Source organism: Watersipora subatra, chromosome 6 (assembly GCF_963576615.1).
Source record: "Watersipora subatra chromosome 6, tzWatSuba1.1, whole genome shotgun sequence".
In the NCBI taxonomy this organism is placed as follows: domain Eukaryota; kingdom Metazoa; phylum Bryozoa; class Gymnolaemata; order Cheilostomatida; family Watersiporidae; genus Watersipora; species Watersipora subatra.
In genome coordinates this window covers 22,499,901-22,525,504 of record NC_088713.1, presented here as the reverse complement: position 1 = coordinate 22,525,504, position 25,604 = coordinate 22,499,901, and the positions used below count along the sequence as shown (strand labels likewise).

Genomic DNA, 25,604 nt, shown 5'->3' with positions numbered 1-25,604 from the left:
ATCGTGCCTTTTTGGAAAAGAATAAAAATTGAAAAACCTAGTCAACATAGGCTCGAATTTTAAAATGGTAAAATAAAAGTTATTTGATCCTGCGATCGTTAGTAATTTTTTGTCAGATCAGAATAAAAAATAATTCAGATGATAGAAATGATGTAAACTTTTTGAACTTTTATTATACTTGGAATATACAGAGAAAAACAATTGTTATGGTAGCTCACACGGCAACTTTATAGCGTTGGACTCTAGCAAATTGAATGCTTGTAAGCATTTCATACAGTGACAATTGAACATGGTTGTATTTTTTATGTGTAACATATGTATTTAATATGTGTAACCAAATTAAAGTGGGAACAACTCTTGGTCTAAACTGCTGTGGATTGTGGAATCAATATTAAATGGCAACTGTCTGAAATTTGATTTATTTCAACAATGATTTAAAACAGATTCATGAGGAAGTATGTGATTGAATTTTGATAGTCCTGGCTGTCAACAATTAATTAGCGATCATTATTAAATCAATCTTCAGTGTCATATGATTGATTTTTTCATTTTGCTTCACTGATTTAAGAATGATCAGTTGTGATTGAAGTTTGAGTTGTCAGCTGAATGTAGGATAGACTCACTATTTACTCCAGCTCTTGATTAATTTGCCATTAATTATCATTATCAAATCATTTTTCAATCAGTATGGGTATGTGTTATGGGTAACAGTGATTTTTAGATCATTATCAACATAATATTAAATCTCAAGCCTGGCTAAATCAAATTACAATCATTTTTTTCTCTCTGTGTATATTTATGAGATTTATTACATTTGTTTTACTGTTACAGGATGTTTGGGTGGTGCACTAGGGGAGCAATCGTGTCGGTCTAGAAACTGCCATAAATGGGAAAGAGAGACACGAATGTGTGCAGCACAAACCATAATATGTTTTGTTTGAGTTTGCTGCAGTAGATTAATTTGTCCTGTTATATGAGCTGAAACTATGTGAATGGCCAGGACTTGGATAGATGTTTATTTAAAAACTTTATGCTGTGATGAAAATTTCTTGGCTTGTGGAAATTATATAATAAAATAATATTGTAGACGACGATGCAAAACATGATTTGTAAAACATATTGAATAAATCATAGCCATGTTGCAATCTGCACTGAAATCTTTCCTGATAGATGGCTTCGCGAAGTGTAATCAGAGCTATATTGGCAGGTACCTATGCATAGCCGGACTCAATTCCAACGAGCAAAATATTGGGTTCAAAAAATTGTATACTCCACATAACTAAGTGAAAACAGGTGAGTCCACAAACCGCTAACCAAGTGCAAGAATGGCTTTAATAATCCTACACCAGAATTGGTAGGTTAATTGATTTCAACAAAATTGACATTGTTGTGCGTTCACTATTTTGGTCAACTCATCAAACCATTTGTTTTGTACTTGAATCAACTAATCGAATGTCACCGGTAAGTTTTTTCTACAAATTGGTACTGATAATGACTACATAACGTTGACTATACATGAATTTTTATGATGTGGTTAGTTTCGCCATAAATTTGAAAATATTATTTTCAAAGATGACGGCGTGCTTTTTTGTTTAGTAGCTAGTTTCTGGTGTGGGTTGCATCTGAAAACTTAGCTGATACAAAGGCTGTGATGAAATAAAACTCGACAACCTAACTACCATAGACCGGCAGAATGGTAGTCAATACTCAGATGTTTACACAGTATTTACCGGAAGCTAATATGACCAGTTCCTAATTTCTCTTATTTGAGGCGTTTGAGACATTCATAATAATGTATCTGTAATTGGATTTAACATTTTATTCTAGTGAAAATGATCAAATACAAAAAGTATACACAAATAGGATGCGTGGGACTAGAATTTTATCGCAATAGCCGATGTTAATACGCGAGATAGAAACAGGTTGTATCACTCGTTACATCATTTTGGGCAAGTCTAGGCATGGTTTTTTGCCCTAAGCGTTTTTACCGCAATCAACTTTTTTCGATTTTAATCTTGAAATATCTTGACAATGAGATTGCCTAACACAACAAACAACATATCAACTGACAGACAAAAAATGTTTTCTGTTAAAATCTCCTCAAATTTGACGCAACCACATCTTTAAGTCAGACTACATAATAGATGGTTAGCAGCATACCAAAATATACTACAGACAGCAGCTAAGTTACATGCTAATCCTATATTATGGTTATGCAACCAACTTACTGAAAGTTGTTATCATTTCTTCCACAACTACCAAAGGAATTCTCAAAAAATATTCAATCTCTGCTCCACCAACTAAGAAAGATGCCTTTGCATGAAACTGTCACTAGTAGCAATTGACAATTGACAACAAATGATTCTGTTGCTGTAGAAAAACATGCTCTCGCACAACCACTTTTGATTCTGCAACAAATCGTACATTATTAACAGTTATCTTTGCAATTAGTGATTAATTGAAATCATAGGGATGTTCATCACTATGATTTACCAATTTACTGAAATTTATGTTAACAGGTGCTTCTGTTGTTGTAGGAAAGCATGCTCCCTCACAATGACTTTTGGTTCTGCAACAAATCGTACAATATTAACAGTTCTCTCTGCAGGTTGTGATTAACTGAGATCATAGGGATGTTTGTCACTATGTTCAATCGTGTGGATGATACAGATTTGGAATTGTGTTCCCATGTGACAAGTGTTTCAATGAACATTCTCATGTAGTAGATTCTCATGTAGTAGTCGCAAAAATAAGCGACTGAAGTGTGTAAAATGTTTATAATAGAATAGTTTGCCCAGCAGTTTCCTCCACATCAGTCACAGAAACCAATTTCCGCTGCCATGAGCGTGAAACAATTGATAATTATCGCAAGTAACATAACACACCTGCCCTGCCGAATTTTTCCTGGTTTCATCTTGTGGATGGAGACAAATTCTCTGTTTCGTGAAAAGTATTCGTAAAGTCTTTGTAAGAAAAATCTTTCTCTAAAAAGTGCATTTGGATGCTGGTATCGAATAGCACAGCAGTGAAAAATATCTAAGGATTGAAGGCAGTGAAGAAGAATTTGGAAAACAAAGTGAAGCTGAAATGTCAAAGTGGAGGCAGCAGTCAGATCGCAACTGGGAGCTGATGTCAAGAGCCGGTCAATGCCAAATAACTTCTTCCTTCATTTATTATTTGTCATATTACTTTTATTATTGTTTCTGTAAAAATATTATGAATGTTTCTGTTTATGTCCTATGTTTTGACTATTTCTCTCCTTGACTTTCAAAGTCAAGGAGGCCTCCGGGCTAAAAAATGAGCAAAATTTGATCGATTATTATATACCTACAAATTTCCAGATTTATAGCCTACCATTACATAACACGATGGTCATTATCCAAACTGAGCTAGCTGTGAATGAAGGATCAAAGTACGGCCACACAAGTCAATTTTTTCGTTGATTCTGACTGCAATCACGAAATGAATGCAAAACATGAAATTATTTGACCGAAATTCACAAAATTGTCACAGCTGTGCATGCACACCGGAATTGTTGACGAACCACTATAAATAAATTAGCAGCGAGTGCGATTTTAGCAGTTTTCAAGATTGGTATAGTCTAAGACACATATTACGACATAATAAAAGCACCAGCGCAATTCAACATAGTAAATACGATGCAAATGCCTAGATTGTGTTGTTGGTGCTTCATCGTTTGGACACCATGGCTATGAATCGTTACTATTCTAATAATAATTGTTTTAACCGCAAAAGTTCCGCTGCGGAAAAAGTTGCCATCTCTAGCGCAATCAAGTCAGTTGCTTCGTAATTGCTTTTAATATCGCGTTAGTATATTTCTTGCGTGTCATGTCATGTGCCTTGATCTATGTAAATCGCGAAAGGTGCTAGAATCGTGCTCATTAATAAACTGTTTAGCTAATTAAAAACGTTTAGTCGTCGATTTCGGTGTGTTATACAGCTCTGACAATTTTGAGAATTTTTATCGAATTATTTTGTGATTTCATTCATTTCGGGTTTTCGATTGAAACCAGTGAAAAAATCAGCACATATAATCGTACCTGTATAGTTCTTCTATTGCACCGAAACAGCCATATTTTGCTACAAATGTTGCAAAATCGAAAATATGTGCAAAGAGCTTTCATACAACATCTTTAAATATATTAAATATCATTTTCTATTTGTTTGATATGAGCCAATAACCAATACAATTTTTTTATTTATATCGTATCTTGTGCTGACCTGGCCCACTTGTCAAATTTTAAAATTCAATGTGGCCCCCAGGGAGAAAAGTGTGCCCATCAGTGCCCTAGACTCTAAAGGCTGCCCTACATGATCATATTTTTAAGGCAGAGGCGACTCATTCCTGATGGTAAAATATATCGACATGAATGTGTATTTGATAATATTTAATATGATACGATTAATTTTACAGAAAAAAATGCTTTCAACAGGATTTGAACTCGCAACTTTCAGATTGGTGCCCTTTGCACTATTACCTGTACTAACTGACTGCCTTAGCATAACTAGTTATTAATAGAATTAGCAGTGATGAAGCCATATGACAGTCGTTAATTACATTACGATCAGGGTGCCATTTTCTAGTACCAACCAGCCTGGTGGTAAAAGTTTGTTAGTAAAAGGAGTTGCCATCTGTGGCAGGTTTTAAACTGGTTTACATAGATGTGCACACTGTAGAAGTCATGGTAAACAGCCAACCCTTAGCAGGTTTGTTAAAGAAGAAATTGCCTTTTCATTGAGTGGAAAATTTAAATTAAATATAATAATGATAAATAACAAAGAGTTTAAATAACTTAGTACTCGATTAAATTTTTAAATAAACTTTTATAGCACATTTGTCATAACACAACTCCGATTGAAATAAGAATAATCACTATAACTTTACACAATTATTGAAAAGAAAAACTTAAAGGCTTGCTGATTATAGTTTAGAATATAAAAACAACACTGGAAACTAATTTGCAATAACAAAATGAATAAAAGCCTCAGCTCCTATGATAACTGCTATGATAGGAATGTTCTGTAAGAAACTGTATTTGTTAGACTAAAGAATGTAAGGTTGGCTTTTCATGTAGGCTTTTCATGAGAAATGCCTTTATTTCTCCTGTTCTCTAGACTTTGTTTTGCCTGCTAGTCATCCAAACTCCATTCTCAAAGTTGGTTAGCAACGGTTGCCATATGGAGCAAGTTGCACTGGCTGTAAGCACAGAATTTCTAAACTATTATTATTTCAAACAATTATCTATTATTATCAATTGTTATCTAAACAATTGTGTAAAATTAACTTGATAAAACAATCAACAAAATGTTATTTTATCATTGCTATACAGCAGTCGCTCCTACGATGTATATCTCACATAACCTAAATTTCAGATAACGTAAAAAATTTATGTGAAATGTTTGCTTCCTGCTACATAAATAATTCCACATAACGTGAAGTGTCAAGTCGAGCGTGTTTTTAAAATCAATTTTAATGTTAGTTTGGTCGTCTTTGAATGTTGTCACACTTGCGGAGGAAAAACGTGTGTGTAGCATTATGTCTATCATATATAACTTTTTCAACATTCTGGTTTGTTGTAATAAATCGTCAAATGTGTCGACTTAACAGAGAATGGGATAACTGTATTTGTTCATAACTACGTGAAGGCGATCGATTGGTGCAGGTGTTACAGTGTCGGTCTACCAATCTGAATATCACAGGTTGGCATATTGTCAAAAAGTTATATTTTATCCTAACCTTGATCACTGGATACAGATATATGATAAACAAGTAAAAGTTTTGTCTTACTTTCAACGAACAAAATTTGTTATTACCTTTACTTTGAAAAATAGACTTTTCTGCTTAGGAAAAATGAGCTAATTGTTGTGCATGAATGCTGAAAATGTGCAGTTTTCATCAACCTGTTGTAAAATTATCACAATCATGGTATATAAAACCATTGATATTGATCATAAAAAGGAGAAAAGTTGTTAATACAAACCGATAATACAGCAGCTATGGTACAGCCAACAAATCGAAAGATTTATGTCAAGCTTCACTTTTTGGCATGGCTAAAGAGGGTGAGTTTAGAAAGATCTTGAAACCAATTAGGCAATGTACATGTACTTTACTGTCCCTATAACATGAAAGTTTCTACAATGGATTATTTACGTTGTAGGATAAAAGTACTACAACACCTACTGTACTTTTTAAAATTTTGAAAAGTGAATGTTTGGCAATGAGCAGGTTTAGTGTAGAGTGAGTGAAACATGGCATGGCTTACTCTAAATAGCAAGGAGATAGAATAGACCATAAACTAAGTACTCCTGCAAATTCTAAAGTTTTACTACCAACTCATAACACCAGTCGACTTTATCATGCCAATATTGGTTATTTCGATGCAATATTTAATTTTTGCTATGCAAATGAATAGTTCGGCTTAAAAACTTTTTCAACACCTTCAAAATAGTGCTGTAACTATAAGAAATAGAGAATTGAATAGACCAAGTACGCACATCTAAAACATGAAAAGTCAACCATAATAAGCTGATGACACACAACGAATGAGGATAGCTTGGTCATGATATGGTTAGAGTGAAGACTAATTATGGAGTTATCTAACCATAATTATTTATGATAGACTCTTTATATTAGCTTCAAACCGAATGAAATATACACAGACTTAACACTCACACAATGGTTCAATCATAAAATTTATATAACTTGAAATAATACACAACTTACCAATAGCTGGTCAGCTAGTGAGTAGCAGAGACCCAGGCCTGACAATCAAAGGCTCTTAAAAGAATAGAACAGGAGTGAAGATAAGTACAGTGTAGATGGTACTGGAGAGGAATAGAACAGGAGAGAAGACACATACAGTGTAGATGGTACTAGAGAGGAATACAACAGGAGTGGAGACATGTACAGTGTAGATGATACTAGAGAAGAATAGAACAGGAGTGAAGACACGTACAGTGTAGATGGTACTAGAGAGGAATAGAACAGGAGTGAAGACACGTACAGTGTAGATGATACTAGAGAGGAACAGGAGTGGAGACATGTACAGTGTAGATGATACTAGAGAGAAATAGAAGACAAGATACAACTCAACAGGAAGAACATCTCTGGAGATGGAAGATGTACCAGCGCTTGATCTGTCAACAGGATCATATAACTATGAGAGGATTGAATGATAGCTATGGAGATATACAGAATTCTCTAATCACTATTTAGACTGTCATGATTGTATGTGATGAGATTCTAATCTATATATATATGAATCTCAAAAGTTTGTCATCTGTTCGGATGTCTGCCTGTCCAGCTATAGCTATTAAAACTTAGAATGAAGAATCCGTATCACAGATGATTTGATATCATAACCTCCCATTTCCCAGATGATATGCTAAACGATTGAGTTACATAGCAGCATCTAGCAAAAAAACATAACACCAGGAATATTAGAAAACTAATAACACTAATTTTACATGTTGCAAGCGGTATTAAGAGGATTTGAGAGGAAGGACAACTAAAGATTACCCGCAGGATAAAGCGTGCCCAACAGCCATAAATCTGTGAGATCTGATAATTTACTGTATTTAAGCTCTAAAGAGCTGAGAGAATAGACAGCCCGCACTGATGAAAATCCTCTCCTAGCATGGCATCGCAAACATTCAGCTGCATTGAAAAATTTTTGTATGATTTTAGAAAACAGAGGTTTTGCTTAACCTTTTGAATAAGTAAAGTAGAATCATAAGTTAAAAGTTAACATGGTGCTTAGAACCAGTTATACAAAAACCTTATCTTCAAAATAACAAACAGTAACAAGAAACAAGCATCATAAAAATAAAAAGTGAGCACACTTGTATATAGAGGTCTGTAATTATTCTGCAAAATGATTATACAGTGTGGCATATTTATTTGTGCAATGACCAACTGCGCATGAAATTCACACAGAATTTTATAATTTGCCAAACATGCGTAAGGATTTGGCAAAAAATTCACAAACACGTACCCTTAAAACCTATAATCAATTGCTGGTTACTTTAAAAATAACTTTAAATAAAATTAATTGTTTTATAGGTAAACTTGTTGTATAAATCAACGTACTCACATGTACTGATGTGAAGATCAAGAAGAGGCTCTCTCTTTCATTACACTTCCTTATATCCTCTCCATACTACCTTACACTAGCTAATCTACTAGCTTTACCCACTAGCTTTATCCAGCTTTATGCACTCACCGTAATTACCAAGACCACCTGTACTGCTTTGAGCTCAGACACCAATATAGCCTGAGCCCATAGACCTATTAACTATACTAGACTAGGCAATGCGAAGCCACGGTGTCCTACATAAATAGCCACATTCCTCGCGACGCAACGTCAACGCTTTGTTCACTCGCAGCTGGTCAGGCAAGCGAGTCATCATTGTTTACATTGAAAGAATGGCTGAGACAGCTTTGTTGCTACATGTAATTTGACATAACTACTAAAGTACACAAGATATCGGTTTAAAATTTTAGATGCAAAGCTTATACACTAAGTTTTTCCTACCCTGCAAATTTGTAAGCATAAAGTTGAATATTTCATCTGTAAAGTGCCAGTAAAAATGTATATATCTATTCAAAAAATACTGCAAAATTATCAATGTTGCCCTATGCTATGGGCTAACATGTCAGATAGCTAGGTGTACAAACTGATTTCAAATGCATACACACTGGTAAATGGTACACTGATCACAGTCTGCCATGAACATAAATGTTGAGTCTTAGGTGTTATGCAAACAGCATCAGAAAAATCGTAGAAAACAAACGACCAATGGTACACTTTTCTAGACATAATTATTATGACAGGCTACACATGACTAAAGACGACCAGTCGGCTGAGCTTTGATCTAAGATTACTTTTGTTAGCTGCTACCTTTGTAGCCTCGTGGTGAATTCTAATTCTGACATATCTGGATGTGATGGTCTTAACTAACGCTGGCTGCGCTGTGACTTGAGCATGGAAATTCCTGATGCAAATTGCTTTGTAAAACCAATAAAAGAGTCTTAGTGACCACCGGCTTCTGTATGTCCGCAGTGATTCCTTGTAAGTCGACACACTGCCGTATAATCTGTTCTGAGCCTAGACATATCTTTGTGATGACAGGATGAGGTATAAACAGAGCACCTCTATCTTTTACACTGATTGGTGTCGCATCATCCCTGGTGCGTAAACCTGGACAGCAAGCTATAAAGCTGGTGCAGTCATTGCAGTTGAGTTTTAAGCTCCGCACCACATAACCTGCTAAATAAATATTATATGTTAATATTATTATAAAAAGTTTGTGTGTCAACCGTAAAATAAATTTACCTACATCTCACTGATCCGCTGCAGTATTATTTCAAGCCACTCTGCTACCTGTATATCTGTTCTATACACTAACAATAAGTGAAAGTAGCTAATACCAAAATACATGTAAATACCTAAATTATGTACGACAATATGGGCAGTCATGCAGTTTAGCACATTGCAGCAAGGCTGCAATGTGTGCCAGATCTCTTGTTTTGTAGAAAATTTGGAGGAATTGGTTGTATTTACCTACCGATGTACTCCACTATGTCCAAGACAGATTTTGACAGATCAATTTCCATGAAGTTTGAAACCAGAGTGAGTGACTGGGTTTTTAGGTGAGTGGGTTTTTGTCACAGTGTGTGCTTACACTGAATGCTAATGACTCTACCAGCCCTACAGTAGCTGAGTCAGCTTATCCTATTATTATAAGATTAGTTATGCTAGCTATGTTTGGACTAGCTATGTTTGCCAGTTGCTTACACACATCCAATGCATATAGTTCATTACAGTTCATACAATATAACATTATTAACTTACAATTCCTGGCTTTATGATATGGTGTCAGGACGGGATTTTTGAGGAGAACAAAAAGAAAACATGGCAGAAGGAGGGCTCAAGCCGCCGGCAAGTTTTGTAAATTCTACAGACAATCCCAGCGAGACTAGTAGAAGTTGGAAAGCATGGCTCGAGCAATATGATCTTTACATGATAGCAACAGAAAAGACTAAAAAGGATGGAGAAATACAAGTAGTGACTTTATTGACACTGCTTGGCGCACAAGGCCAAGAAATATTTCGAACACTGAACATAGCTGATCGAAAAGACATTGCAGAAGTAAAGAAAGCGTTCACTGAACACTTCAACCCTCAGGTAAAGACAGTCTTTGAGTGATTCAAATTTCACAGCAGAGTTCAGAAGCAAGGCGAGCCATTCGAAAGCTTTGTGACAGCACTTCGAGACCTCATAACAACTTGTGAATTCCATGCTGATGAGAAAGACAAAGCGCTAGTGGATCGAATTGTAGCAGGTATATCGTCCAAGTTGGTTCGTGAGGATATATTCAACTTGCCAGGCAATCCTACATTACAGGAGGTTATATCAGTATGCCAACGTAAAGAGGCTACCACGCAATACCTCAGAGAAATGAACCACGCGACAGATGGTGTTAATGCCATACGAAGTGTCGTACCCCCACAACAGGAAATATCCATGTCAGAGAGCAAGAGCCCTAACCCACAATCGGATAGAAAATATAGAACTGGACTGTTACAAACGATAAAGAACTGTAAATACTGTGCTATGGAACATCAACGAGGGAGGTGTCCAGCTTACGGAACGGTGTGCAGGAAATGTTCCCGTAAAAATCACTTTTCCACTGCATGCTTATCTTCACGAGATAACAGCAACAACACTGCCAATGAGGTATCGGAACCTGACAACGTTAATACCGGAGACATTGCATTTGCCATCAATGACGGAAGAGAATGGACAATCAATGCTAAGTGCAATGGTAAGCCATTACGATTAAAAGTGGATACGGGAGCATCATGTAATGTAATTTCACAGACTGTACTAGCCAGCGTAAATAGTCAGGTGACAATTGTCAAGCATGCTAGATCATTAGTGTCTTTTAGTGGACATGCACTTGATGTATTAGGCAAGGTTATGTTACTGGTGGATGTTAGCAATAAGTATCATACAGTGGAGTTTATAGTCGTAAAAACTGATACAAACATGGCAACTTTATTGGGGCTGCCCAGTTGCATTGAGCTTGGGTTGGTTGATAGGGCTGATTCCGTCACAGATAAGGTAGCTAAAAAATTCACTGATGTGTTCAATGGTCTTGGCAGGTTGCCATGTAAGCATGCTTTGCAACTAAAAGAAAACGCTCAGCCTGTTATACAAAGTGCTAGGAGGGTCCCATTTAGACTAAGGGATAAACTAAAGTTCACGTTACAATCTATGGAAAGTGAAGGCACAATAGCTAAAGTAAGACAAGCAACTGACTGGGTGCACCCTATAGTAAACATACTGAAACCTGACGGGTCACTCAGGATTTGTCTAGACCCTACACAGTTAAATAAAAATCTAAAACGCGAACACTTCGCATTACCAACAGCTAGTGAAATATTTGCTAAACTTTCGAAGTCTCGAGTATTCACTACGTTAGATGCAACCTCAGGATTTTTGCAGATTGAATTAGATGAGGCTAGCAGTTTGTTGACGACTTTTGCCACTCCATTCGGTAGATATCGATTTCTTAGATTGCCTTATGGAATATCCTCTAGTCCTGAGATATTTTGTCGGACTGTGTCGGAATTATTTGAAGACATTGAAGGAGTGGAATGCTACGTAGATGATTTGTTGATTCATGCAGCGACTGAAACCGAGCACGATAAAATCTTAGAGTTGGTATTGCAGAGATGCAGGGATTGTAATCTGAAATTGAAAGAGTCGAAATGCAATTTTAGGCAGTCTGAGTTGAAATATCTAGGTCATGTTATAGGCGATGGTACTATCAGGGCCGATGTCCGTAAGGTGGAGGCAATTACAAAAATGCCAAAACCAGAGTGTAAAGATGACGTCAGTAGGCTTTTAGGAATGGCCACATATCTAGCTAAGTTCTGTCCGAATCTGTCGGAAGTTACCACCCCACTGCGCGAGCTAACTAAAAAAGGTGTAGAATGGTCCTGGAGCGAAGCAGCTGAGCAGGCGTTTGAGAAACTAAAATTCCTCGTATCATCTCGCCCAATGCTAAAAATGTTTGATCCAGAATTGCCAGTTACCCTATCAGTTGATGCCAGTCAGTTTGGCATGAGAGCAGTAATAATGCATGCAGGCCAACCAATAGAATATGCCAGTTGCTCCCTTACGGAAACACAGAGAAAATATGCGCAAATTAAGAAGGAGTACCTCGCGATTCAATATGGTCTGAGGCGGTTTCATCAGTACATATACGGGCAGCATGTCATGATAGAAACAGACCATCTTCCACTAATTGGAATAATGAAAAAGGGTTTAAATGAGCTTAGCCCTAGATTGATGCGCATGAGACTACGCAATCAAGGATACGATTACACTTTAATTCATAAACCAGGTAGAGACCTAATTTTAGCTGATACATTGTCACGTGCATTTTTTCCTAGCTACGGTGCTGAGGCTAATAAACTTGAAGCACTAGATCGTGATCAGATTGATTCAATAACCACAGGCATTATCACACAGCCTCTGTTCAAGGAAAAGTTGAGTCAGGCAACGAAACTAGATCCCACAATGCAGATACTAGCGTCATACATAAAGCATGGTTGGCCAATGACTAAACATGCTTGCCTTGAACCACTAAAACCTTACTGGAATGTAAAGTCTGATCTAACAATGCATAATGACCTGTTACTGTGCCGGGCCCAGATTGTTATTCCTATAGCAATGAGGAAAACGGTGTTGGACCAAATACATGCTGGTCACATGGGAGTTAGTAAATGTACTGAGCAAGCCAAAGGTGCAGTTTATTGGCCAGGCTATTTAGGTCAGATTAGAGATTTGATAGAATCGTGTTCTGTTTGTCAAGAATACATGAGATCAAACAGTCAGTATAGCCTTGAACCATATGATATCCCAGAATACCCTATGCAATCGGTTAGTATGGACATTTTCCACCTCGACGGCAACGATTATTTGGTAACGGTAGATCGATACTCGAAGTGGCCAGCCTGCTATCAATTAAAAACTTCTCGGTCTTTAGAAGTCATAGATTTATTAAAAAGGCAGTTCATCGACTTTGGTCGGCCTGAAACATTGGTCAGTGACAATGCGTCATATTTCACATCTTATGAATTTAAATGCTTCATTGAGGATAATGACGTTAAACACATAACTTCCTCTCCCTATCATTCACGTTCAAACGGGTTGGCCGAACGCATGAATCAAACCATCAAAAACAGCCTCAGAAAGGCGTTGATATCTGGTCAGACATTGTGTGATGTTTTGGCCACATTACGGTCAACTCCATTGGGTGACCAACTCCCATCTCCGGCAGTTTTGCTACAGGCTCGAAATTTAAGAGGACAATTGCATCGCCTACCCCACCAACTCAAGGACTACATCTAGGGGAAATACACAGTCGCTTTGTTAAAAGACAATCACAAGCTATATTTCAGAACAACACAGCAACCCTTCCCATTGAGTATTGCGTAGGAATGAAAGTTTGGTGTAAACTAGGCCATAGAAAGTGGGCAGAAGGTGTTATTGTTGAACACGCGGAAACGCCTCGAAGTTACTACATCAAATTATCGGATGGCAAAGTTTTCAGGCGCAACATAAAATCTCTTAGACCTAACCGATCTTCTCATGCCTATAATAAAACCTTGATTAATGATCACATTGATAAACAACAGAGGCTCGTTGAAAGTACTAATTCTGATAGAACCTTGATCAATGATAACCTTGATAAACAACAGAAACTGGTTGAAAGTACTAATTCTGATAAAACTTTGGTTCCGATCCAGTCTGCTCAGCAAAGTCAGTTAGCTGTTGTTTCCAATTCTGTTGACCAGAGTGGCACCACCACTCCTGCATCGACAGGTGCAACCAATCCTAATCAAATGAGTTCAAGCTTTTCCTCAGTTGTCACTAGGTCGGGAAGAGTGTCCAAACCACCCACTCGTTTAGGTTTCTCTTGATTAGGACAATTATTATAAGCTACATCCACCAGATTTTGTGTCTTTTTAGTTAAAAATGAATCATGTTTTGTTTTTGGTGTGGTTTTGGACTAAGTGTCAATTTCTACCAAGAATCAGATTTTGTACAATTGTGTTTTGCAATCAACTTCTATTATTTTAAACTGTTATGCAGATATGTTATTTTTCTGTAAGTGTCTGACTTGTGATATTTTAGAGCAGTTTGAATTGTAACAACTAAAAAAGGAAGATGTCACAGTGTGTGCTCACACTGAATGCTAATGACTCTACCAGCCCTACAGTAGCTGAGTCAGCTTATCCTATTATTATAAGATTAGTTATGCTAGCTATGTTTGGACTAGCTATGTTTGCCAGTTGCTTACACACATCCTATACATACAGTTCATTACAGTTCATACAATATAACATTATTAACTTACAATTCCTGGCTTTATGATAGTTTTGTACATTAAACCATATTATTTGAAAACTGAACCTAACCTTTTACAGCATTTTCCGTCATCAATAATTATCCTTGTTTTTGAATATCGCAAAATGGTGCTCATATTATTATCAGTATTCCTTCTCTATATAATTATAGCATTAAATATGGTATGTGGTAGCAAACCTTGCAATGATGTTGGTACCAACACAACAAAAAGAATGTCATGTCGTTCGCTACCTACTCAATATAAAGCCAAACAAAAAACTATGCAAGTCACCCTTTGGAAGAAAAACACATCAAAATGTATAGTGAAATGACAAAAACAGGGCATTATAATCTGCTACGCTACACCAAGGTGAAGAAGCTTGTTTACCGTGCAGCTAGACCTCAAAATGTTTCTCATCGTGAGCACACAAATAACCCTAGTCTAAAATTGGATTCTGTTATAAGTAAAACCCTGTCAAGAGGATCCTCATCTGAGATCAGATTAGCCAATGCTCCAGAAGACAAAAGCATGATAACGTTAGCTAAAGCAAAAGTGAAAGATCTCGAGTCAATGCTTCCTTTTTTGGTAGAAACAGACAAATCATATGTGAATTCGCTCCTAAAATAGACTAAGTTTACCATCATAAATTTGAGCTTATGTAGCTTAATGTCATAAAACTATCTGGTTGTTCATCTAAAGAAAGCAAATGCAGTATTTGTAAACTATTATATAGGACCTATTATAAACCAATGTAATTTTATGCGCATGTTTTATGCGCATCCTCAAACCCATTGTTATGCTTCAATGATATACCAGTTGGCTGCTTTGTGCTCTAACTTCTTAACTAGTTTGTGAACAAACCAGTCAACTGGAATTATGAAAAATAGTTTTAGCCACAATGAATACTGATAGAACACAAATATTTTACTTATTCATTGTCATATTTGTCAGGATATTGTTTACTGGATTTTGAAAATTCTAACTTATATTAAAATGAAATTACAGAAAACCAAAACTTGTAATCCATTTTGTGAACTTAGCTTTGTGTCCCACATGACTGGTTTGAGAACTCAGCCATCGTAATTAGCTCACAAATTGTTAGAACATTGTACAGGTAGGTGTGGTCAGGCCCGTATTCCCTGGGGCGCCTTGTCGGCTGAGCCGCCTCGACCACTTTGTGATTTTTGCCGGTAAAGTAATAAAAATTGCAGTCTAAGCTGATTCAATTAGAATTTCCCACAACGAATTTATGAGCAACTAGCGTTTTATATTGTTTTCATGGTAATCTCGCCAAATGAGTGATCTTGTGAAACTTTAAAGTAAAAGTAAAGCACAAACTATTCACTTCGTCAATCCCATTCTAATGTCAAGACTTGTCCCTAGATTAAGAAGTTTCCACACAGTGATATCTTTCCTTGGTGTGATAGGCGAAAGGTATGGTGATGCTGGGTGGGTCAAAATAATCACATAATCACAATGTATTGCTGAAGGAAGCCTGAAAGGGATGATGAATGGTCATAGTTACAATAGGCCCATCATGACACACAAACTCTGCATGGAAGCACTGTATGACCTATAATTGTTGGATAAACTTGCTGAAAGTCTTGAACACTTTAATGTCCTTGACTTTCTTAGTTTGGACGTTAGTAAAGATGTTTTCAATCACACTGAATGTAATCAAACTGAACTTGCCCACATGAATCAGGCATTCCAAGATTTTGTAGTCATCTCTTCAATAGGCAACCTCACATTTAGATGCTGGGTAGAGTATATTGAAATGATGACCCAGCTGCTAAGTTTTGTCCGAGCCACAAAGAAATCTGATTGGAACCTCCATGTCAACTAACTACAATGACTCTTGCCATGGTTTTTGCATACGACCACTTCAACTATGCAAGGTATGGCACACTTTACTATATGAAGATGACGCAGCTGGCAAAGTCTCACCCCCTAATTTACCAAGCAATGGCAGATCACCTTGGTTATTCTACCTTTCAATATGAGCATCACCGCCCATGCTCCAGCGTTGCCTGTTATATGGCGATAGAACAGACCGTCAATCGTGATTTTAAATCACAGGGAGGTCTCATTGGATTCACAAACACCTAATCTGTCTTACAGAGTTGGACCATAGCTCATCCACAAAGGACAACTGCGCACACAAAACTAAAGAAATAAGGAAGCTTCAAGAATTGGACTCCACTAGCTCAGACAAGCACGACTTGTCAGAATCAACATGGAAAGCTGATGAAGACACAATATGTCTCATCAAAGAAATCATATCAGCTTGAATCAACCCATTCAAGCACAAAGGTAAAAATCTTGTCTCTATCGTCAGTGAAGTGGAGGTTTCAATTGACATTGCCTATGATTTACAAAATGCAAGACAGATCGGAGAAAAGCAGTTTCAAGATTTTGTCACCAAACGGATGACAACTCAATAGTAGAATTTAATGCGCCAATAATGGCAAACAAACTGAAAGGTTTTGCTTTGAGTCAAAATGCTAAGAAAACTTCTAGTAAAAAATGTCTACAGTGTACAGGACGGATCTTTTATCGTCTTCTTGTAATCAGCCAGCAGAGGAACATCGATCTTAGAAACGTACTTTCTTATTCCTTTGGCAATGTAACCTGGAGCCTGACAAATGCGAATGGATTGATGATGAAGACAGCTAACTCTACCCTTATGACAGCATCAGAGAAAAAGCTAGAGCCACATCCAACATGTTACCCAAAATTTGAAAAAGCTTCCAAAATTTGTTGCTGTGGTCACTGATGGAATGGCTGAGATTCAAGCTTTGAAACCCTCAGCGACATTCGGAATGGTTACTAGTGTCCTATTGAAAGGGCTAGCATCAATCGCTACATCATATGGTTCTTCTCGGGTAGAATTTGTCTGTGATAGCTATCCTGAGGCGAGCATCAAATCAACAGAATGAATGCATCATGGATTTAAAGGTAGTCAAAAAGTGACAATTTTTGGACCAAATCAAATGGTACCAAAATTGTCAGACTTACTGGCTGAGGGTGCTAACAAAGAATCTTTGGTGGTTTTCTTGAGTAAGGAGTGGAGCAGTGCACAGACCAAACAAGATATCAATGTATGCATAGAATTTTCATCCAAGTGCAACAAAATCAGTTTTCAAATGGATGGGAAAACTAGTAATAAAAATATAGTGAGTCTAGCATCATATCATAGGGAAGCCGACACAAGAATGATTGCGCATATAAAGTCCATCATGTAAGACAAAGGATCGGACTGTACGGTGATGATAGTGTCAAGATACAGATGTGTCTATGATTTGTATATGTTTAGTACATGAGCTTTCATCAGATTAATTGTACTACTTCTGTGAGAAGAAAGAACAAATGCGGTACATACACATTGGAAATGTGTCAGGTATTCTAACACTGTTCTACTGCCATGCACTTATGGGTCTACATGCACGCAGTGGTTGTGATAGTATCAGCGCATTTCATTTAAAAGGAAAGACATCTTTTCTGAATTTGCTCAAGCAGAACCCTGAGTTCATCAACATATTAAGCTCTTTGGGCTTGGAGTTTGAGGTAGAGGATGATACTCAGGACTCTATAGAGAAACTCATATGCAGGCTTTATAATACTGTACGTGTATTGACACAACTGAAAAGGTCAATGAAACAAGATATTTTGTTTATTGCTCTCCCTCAAGGATTTCCCAAACTAACCTTCATCTAACCCAAGATGAACTGAGGCTGCATGTAATGAGAGCTGGTTACCAAGCAGCCATATGGCGTAGAGCTGTGCAACCAACAATTGATCCTCCCCTACCCACTAATCATGGCTGGACTTTGTCTAATGGCAACCTCAAAACCACATGGATGACACAGAACCCAGTGCCTTCTGATGGGATGAAAGACATGTGTTGTCGATGTAAGACAGGATGTTCATCCAATAGATGCCAGTGCCAGAAGACTGGACTCAAATGTACAGACATGTGTCAGTGCAAGTACTGTGGAAACAAAACTGGTGCTGAAGAAGATAATACATATTCCTCTAAGAATGCTGGTGAAGGTAGGTTATTATACATCAAGTATCAGGTTATGTCTTAAAAGTTTGAAGAATATTTTCATTCATGACACCTTTCCCTAATACTAGACAGAAAAAAAAAAGATTCTACATCTTGGCCAAATCTTTAAACAGCTGTGACAGTTTTTGATTCATTTTTCCTTTTTGTAGATGTGTAGGAGATAACACACAGTCACTGTGCTACATCAGACCGACAGACAGACAAAATATGTAATCCATTATATTATATAATATCGTGTATAAGTTAAAATCTAAGAAACTTGGAAAGATATAAATATTGTCTATATAGATATCCATGTATTACATAATACATTTAAAAAAAGGTTGTGACCAGTTGAGAGAATTGTCAATTACATACTCAGAACAAGCTCCAAAGTCTGGTGCAAAAACAAATGGAATTGGGTGGTATTCACAATCATATTTAATACATACTTCAAGTTACGCATATAACCTACATAATAATATTATTATTCAAATACATGAATTTTTGAAATCTCATAATATGATATTTGAAATCAGCTACAAATTTTGATCTAGTTTGGTGTATCAAAGTCCTGCTCTGCACTAGTCAAATTTGTAAATTATAAAAATTATATTATTAATTTATTGTATTACATAATACATTATAATTAGTCTGGTGGCTAGTTTAGAGGTGTAGAAACTAGATACTCAGAATCAGCATAAAATTCTGGTATAGAAAATTGTTTCAGCTTATTATTCATCCTAATATAAAATAAATCACTTTTGGAGCACTTTATGGTAGGCTCTGTCAGGGTTTGAAATGATAGATGACCAATAAGTAAAAAGAAATAATAAACTGTGGGATCACGGAACAACTGCTGCAAAACATTGCACTAAGCACTGTGATACATCAACAAGCAAACATGAAAATCTAGGGCAATTGCTATGCTGCTAGAAATATCAAGCATGGGAGTTGTCCAACCATCACAGCTGATGCAATGTGAATATATGGGACATAAGTTGGATTGGGAGTTGTCTGATCATTATAATGAAAAGCTTATGAATGAAAAATAGCACAAAATTGCTACTAAATCATGATTATTTTTGACCAACACCACTTAATATGAAATAGACTAACTGGCTACAACAATTACTCATAGCTATCCAGTGAAGCAAACAGCTCTAGAGAGTGGCATGTACAAGGAGAGGTATATCACCAATATTACGGGAGCCAGCTAGATTTATGACTTGTTGGAGCAAAGTAGCAGTCAGCATACGCCAGATCAGCAACCAGTCATCAGCAAGACAATTATTTACAACACTTTATTTAGTATATTTAGATATAGCTTATAACATCATTTTGGTCTCGAAAATGTTGTATTGTATAGCAGTAGAAAAATATAGCATAATTTTTCATTAACTAAGATATTTTATTTTATGCAAAAATATTGATGAAATGGCTGTGGAAAGAACTGCCTAAAATGATAACATGTTTCTTGCTTCATATAAATTAGCTAGCTAGTAGCGTCTTAGAATGAGGACTACTGCAAAATTAATTTCACAAAGCTACTCCTATTAGTTTTTGAGTTATGGCCAGTTTTGCACAATTTGTTGCTGGACTTGGAATATTCTTTGCGTGCCGTCATGGGATTCCAAGAACAGTAAGGAATTTTAGCTCACCGCAGAGAATTTGAAACAGAAATTATGCAAGAAATGATGCAAAAACCACCAGCAAAACAGAACCAACCAATGACCTTTGGCAATGACTCAAGGGCAAGTATAAAATAGGGGAAAAGTCGACGAGACAGAAGCGAGAAGCTGGCAGCGAGCCAGGCAGCGAGGAACTGGCAGCAGAGGGGAGGCACAAGAAAGGAGACAAGACAGGAGAAGACTAACAGACGCCCAAGATAGCTAAAGAGCCGGCAGCAAACAGCTTGCCAAGGAAATACATAGCAGATACGATTCACCCAAAGAGGTAGCAAGCCAGGAAGCCATAAAGCCTTGAGGAGAGAGTTTATCCAGCCCCCTGACAGCAAGAGCTACCGCTGCACGCCTAATAGATACATACTCATTGAACCTAGTAAGGCCCTAACAAATGGGGCTAAGTATACAAGCATATTGTTATTTTTGCTTGAGCTAGTAAGCCTTGACAGAGTAATTGTTATTTTGACCTTTTGAGGAAAATAGAGTTCACAGACGCTTAGAAACAAACCACTGGCGTGTTATTGTCAATTATAAGATAATTACCTGCAGACAGTTGCCTACAAGAGATAGGAGGCATCGCAATGTCAATAATACTTGATACTTGGACTCATCATTACAGTAGCGCCCATCTCCAATGATTGAGTTGCTGTTTCAATTTTTCTTTATAACAACAGTCTGATTATTGTTGGGCAGAAGTGCCACTTTGTCTGCAGTCAAAATATTTCTTGGGAGAAATTGAACTCAAGGTCCAGAAGCTAACCATTACACATAGAACCATTGTAGTATTTCACTCAAAGGAAACGCACAAAACAATACATTTTATATTACTATTTAAGTATAAAATAATCATTACAACAATTATTATAACAAAAAAAACTATTCATATATATATCAATTATTAATTCAATTTTAAATATTCAGTTTTTGAATATCAATTTTCTCCCTTGACACCATGTCAATATTTGAATTTGTCTCCGCTGTGATATGTTTATCTAATTATCATTGGTATCTTAACAAATTTTACAATGTTTTGGTTGTTTTGATTATATATTATTACCATGCTTTGTATTTCATTTGTACATTGTTTGTTATGTGGTTCAGTACAGGCTATGGACACTATACTCTGTTGTATTACTATTTTTTTACTATTACTTGTTTTTGCAGCCTTATTTCGCATATATGTATTTGGCCCATTATAGTAGGAACAGCATTTTGAAAGCATGCATCCTCTCTAGACTCCACATTAAATTTCATCAACCTATGAATGACACGTTGCATGTGTGTCAGATAGTGTGGCATTTATTAAGTGTAGGTTATTTGCATAATATATCCTTTAGAAATATTCAGTGTCCGAAAAATTACAATGACACTGATTCAGTACTGAGCTGTGGTTTACCATCCTTAGCTTGTTGCTCACCAATTGACTCAATGACGCATTAGTTAGTTGCTCACCAATTGACTCAATGACACGAGTCAGCAAGTGCTTCCATATGTCTGTAGATGCTGACTTTGCCTATTCTGGCCAACCAGCCCTCTTCAAAAAGGTCAACTTTGGTGTCGACATGGAATCAAGAATCGCTATTGTAGGACCAAATGGAGTCGGAAAATCTACTCTGGTTAAACTGCTTGTCGGTGATCTCACGCCGGTAGGTCTCTCAGGATTAGTTCTGACATAACTATTGGTGTTTTAATGCTGGGAACCATTGGAGAACAAGGAGTTGTTTGCAGCTGTAAATTTTTGGTTTGTTTGTTTCGTACAAATTTTTAAAGGAAAATGCTACAAATTAAATACTCACCTTATTCCACATTGTGGTACGAAGATTAAAAAGTACTTGGTCTTCGATTAAGAAGTATTTGGTCTTCAATTAAGAAAATGTGGTCAGTTTTCTTGTTTGCTGCACATTACAGATAGCCGTTAGAGTTATCTACTCTTTAACTAGAATTAAAATTCCCAATTTAAAATAGTTAGAATTTTAAAAGGTAGTTGTGTGGTAACATTTGCAGACAAATGGAGAGATGAGGAAAAACCACAGAGTCCGAGTTGGTAAATATGACCAGCACTCTGCTGACCAACTTGATATATATACTAGCCCTGTCTAGTATCTTGGAGTAAGTTGCCATGTTCTTGTAACATACAATAGGAGCATGTCACGGGGTTCACAGGCTAGTGTGATTAATGCTAAGGCGTAGAGCCTATCTGGTGCTGAGAGATTAGTCTTTTTGTAGTCTCAATGTAATTCAACCCATATTTTAGGGAATTTGGGTTGAAGCATGGGAAAATTAAATAATAGCACGATACTATTATATATATACGATACAATATATATAAAATAATATCTAATAAAATTAGATTTTATTTATATATTTAATATTTATTAGATATGTAAATAATGTCTAATATTGTTTATATATGTAATTAATATATATAATATTATATATCTAATGTTTATTGTGTATATTTATGTATGTTATTTATATATATAATATTTTTTTAGATATATATTATTGTAAATAATATTTATAATATTATATTTATTTAGCAGTACGAGTATCAGAGTTGCAGCTAATACTCAGCAGAGCACAATGGATGACCTTGAAATTTTTACAATCACTATGGAATTGTGAGGTCTTTTAATATAGTTTTTTTATGTTTCTGTTCCTAGGAATTGTATGCTTAAAAGTATTTTAACTGAACGTTGTGTGTTACGTTCAGGGCAGACAGTAACAGTCTTGAATCTTACCTAACTTTTTTCAATTTACGCTAATATCCATTTTTATGTAGAAAACCGCAAAATGTGAGCTGTCTGTTTGTAATTTATTAGAACAAGTTCAACCTTGAGTACCAAAAGGCGAGGAAGATGCTCGGATCTTTTGGGCTCGCTAGTCACGCCCACACCATACTCAACAGAGATCTCTCGGGAGGTCAAAGGGCGAGGGTAGCTCTTGCTGATCTTTCATGCAGAGCACCTGATGTGCTTGTACTCGTATGTATATTCTAATGATCTATTTAGGGATTCAATTGATCTCTTTCCTCAACTTTGTCATTTTCAGTTATTTAGCTTATTATTTGGCCTATTTGTTGCCCCCCTGTCACAATTTATATGTGTTTACTGTTCTCACAATCTTTGGATACTGTTTGTGGGTCTTTCTTTTACCTTCTCGTGTTCTCACGATGTCTTCACTTGAGTCCTTTCTTACGTGTCTATTTCTTTTACTCCATTATCTCTTTGCTAGACTCTTTGATTTTACCTCTAAATGTCATTTTAATGGACTCTACCTTTTCTTTTTCTTGTTCATGATTTTATAGAATTCAAACATTCTTGTATTTGAGGAGTTGTTTTTCTTGCTTATGTATTTTGCAGGATGAACCGACCAACAACCTAGATATTGAGTCTATTGATGCCCTGGCAGATGCTCTAAATGACTATGGTGGAGGTAATTTTCATCTCTGTATATTTTATGTAGTTGTCTTTCCTTGCACGTTGGTTTGAAAAAACTTTTTAGATCTATCCATACTATTGAAGCTACTCCCAGCAATAAATAAATAGTTAAAGTATATATGTACATACATTCTATCATATTAAATTGCTGGTTCATTCCCTGACTAAACATGAAGTTTATAATGTATATTTTTATAGTTTGTTGTATTGTTTGTTATATAAATTAGAAAATTCTTTGTGACAGGAGTGGTAATTGTCTCCCACGATGAGCGACTCATTCGTACAGCCAACTGCAACCTTTGGGTCGTGGAAAACAAAAATATCTCAGAAGTGGATGGTGACTTTGATGACTATCGTCACGAAATTCTGGAGGCTCTTGGAGAGGAGGACATGCTCAAAAAAGAAAACAAATAACACGAATATATGATAAACTTTTGTAGTTGTCTGCTCATTATTATAATAAAAATACCGTTTTCAGCTGGCGTATGCAGTCTTTCAAAGACATTCATTGCTGAAGATATGTATTGCATTCAATTCGTAGGAATATTAGCTAAAAAATAAGAAGTCGATTACTTGCCAGTCAGTGCCACATTTAGAGGAATACAAGAACCACAGTGATACAACCCATCATACATGATGTAACAACTGAATACAAGGGTCAGCTAATTAAACTGTAGGGTCACATAGCTAAGCATTTCAGTCTGTTAAATGGGCTTCACTGTCTTTAAGTAACAGCCAGACGTTTGTAGAAAAACATTGTTAAAATAAACAACTCCTCATTTTGTAGCCTAAGTTCTTGATGATTGAAAGAGGTTGGAAGGCTATCACTATTAAAGTTCCATAATATTTGCTGTTTGGAACAGCTAAGACCCTAATTGCAGAATTGATTTTTAGTAGAAGATCCAAGCTAAAGCAGATATTACTACCCACTTGAGTGATTAGGGGTGAAAAAATAATGACTTCATTATGCCTGGCTAGTAAGCTAGATCTCAGTCTAATTCTGTATCTTTTTTCACCTGTTAATCATTAACTTTGTCATTTATTTGTAACAACAAGAGACCAGACTTGTCACAGTTTATATCAGTGAGCAAAAGACACTTTAAAACCTCTAATCGAATGCCACCTCTATTTCACGGTCGCAATAGGAGAAAGGTTAACAAATGCAGCCGAATGGCGTTCAAATAAAAGTTTTACAGTATATTATTTCAATATCAGGAACCTACCTTCATTAAAGGTTACAGCATTGATAGTAACAGTCTCGTGTATTATGTTAGTTGTTACTGCAAGTAGATGACTGGCTCTTGTAACCAGGCTCGTATTCCCTGGGACGGCTGGGTGGCTGAGCCGTCTCAACCTTGTAGTGATTTTTGGCTGTTAAGTGCTAAGAATTGCAGTCTAAGCTCATTCACTTGGAATTTCCAACAACTAATTTAGTAGCAACTAGCATTCTATATTGTCTCCGTGGTGGTCTCGGTAAATGAGTGATCTTGTGAGACTTTGTTAAGACTTAGAAACTGAACTTTACTGCTTATAATGGGGGTGTAAAAAGGATCCTCCGAGCTTTCATTTTCCTTATCATAACATTACCGAATCAAAACATCGATGAGGAGCACTAGGGCAGGCTAATCTAAATAATCTTCCAATACAACACATATATAAAGATGTTGAAATAGATACAGAATCAGTTGTGAAACATTTCTGCCATGGACATACTGACAGAACAAGAGCAATCGCAATAAAGAAGTAACGGCTTTTGTTCAGTCAATGTCCCTTGCAGAAATATGTTGTGTCTCAAGTTTTATATCGCTCGTTGAATAAATAAAAAGTTTCGCTCAACATGAACCATAAACAATATATTCATGTAGATTTTTATGCTTACAATTGATTACATTTATGCATACTTTGAGGGTTGTTGATGCTTAGGAGGTCCAGAGCTTTGAGGCGCTGCCCTGAACCTTGTTGGGACCAACCCTCCTACCCCCCCCC

The 25,604-nt window shown here is 36.4% G+C and overlaps 2 pseudogenes; one reads left to right on the top strand and one right to left on the bottom strand.

Moving 5' to 3' along the window:
- The window catches only part of LOC137398761 (ATP-binding cassette sub-family F member 1-like), a 50,387-nt pseudogene extending 40,750 nt beyond the window's left edge, over nt 1-9,637 (bottom strand).
- Nucleotides 1-24,095, top strand: part of LOC137398130 (ATP-binding cassette sub-family F member 1-like) — a 743,032-nt pseudogene extending 718,937 nt beyond the window's left edge.
- The last annotated feature ends 1,509 nt before the right edge of the window (nt 24,096-25,604 follow it).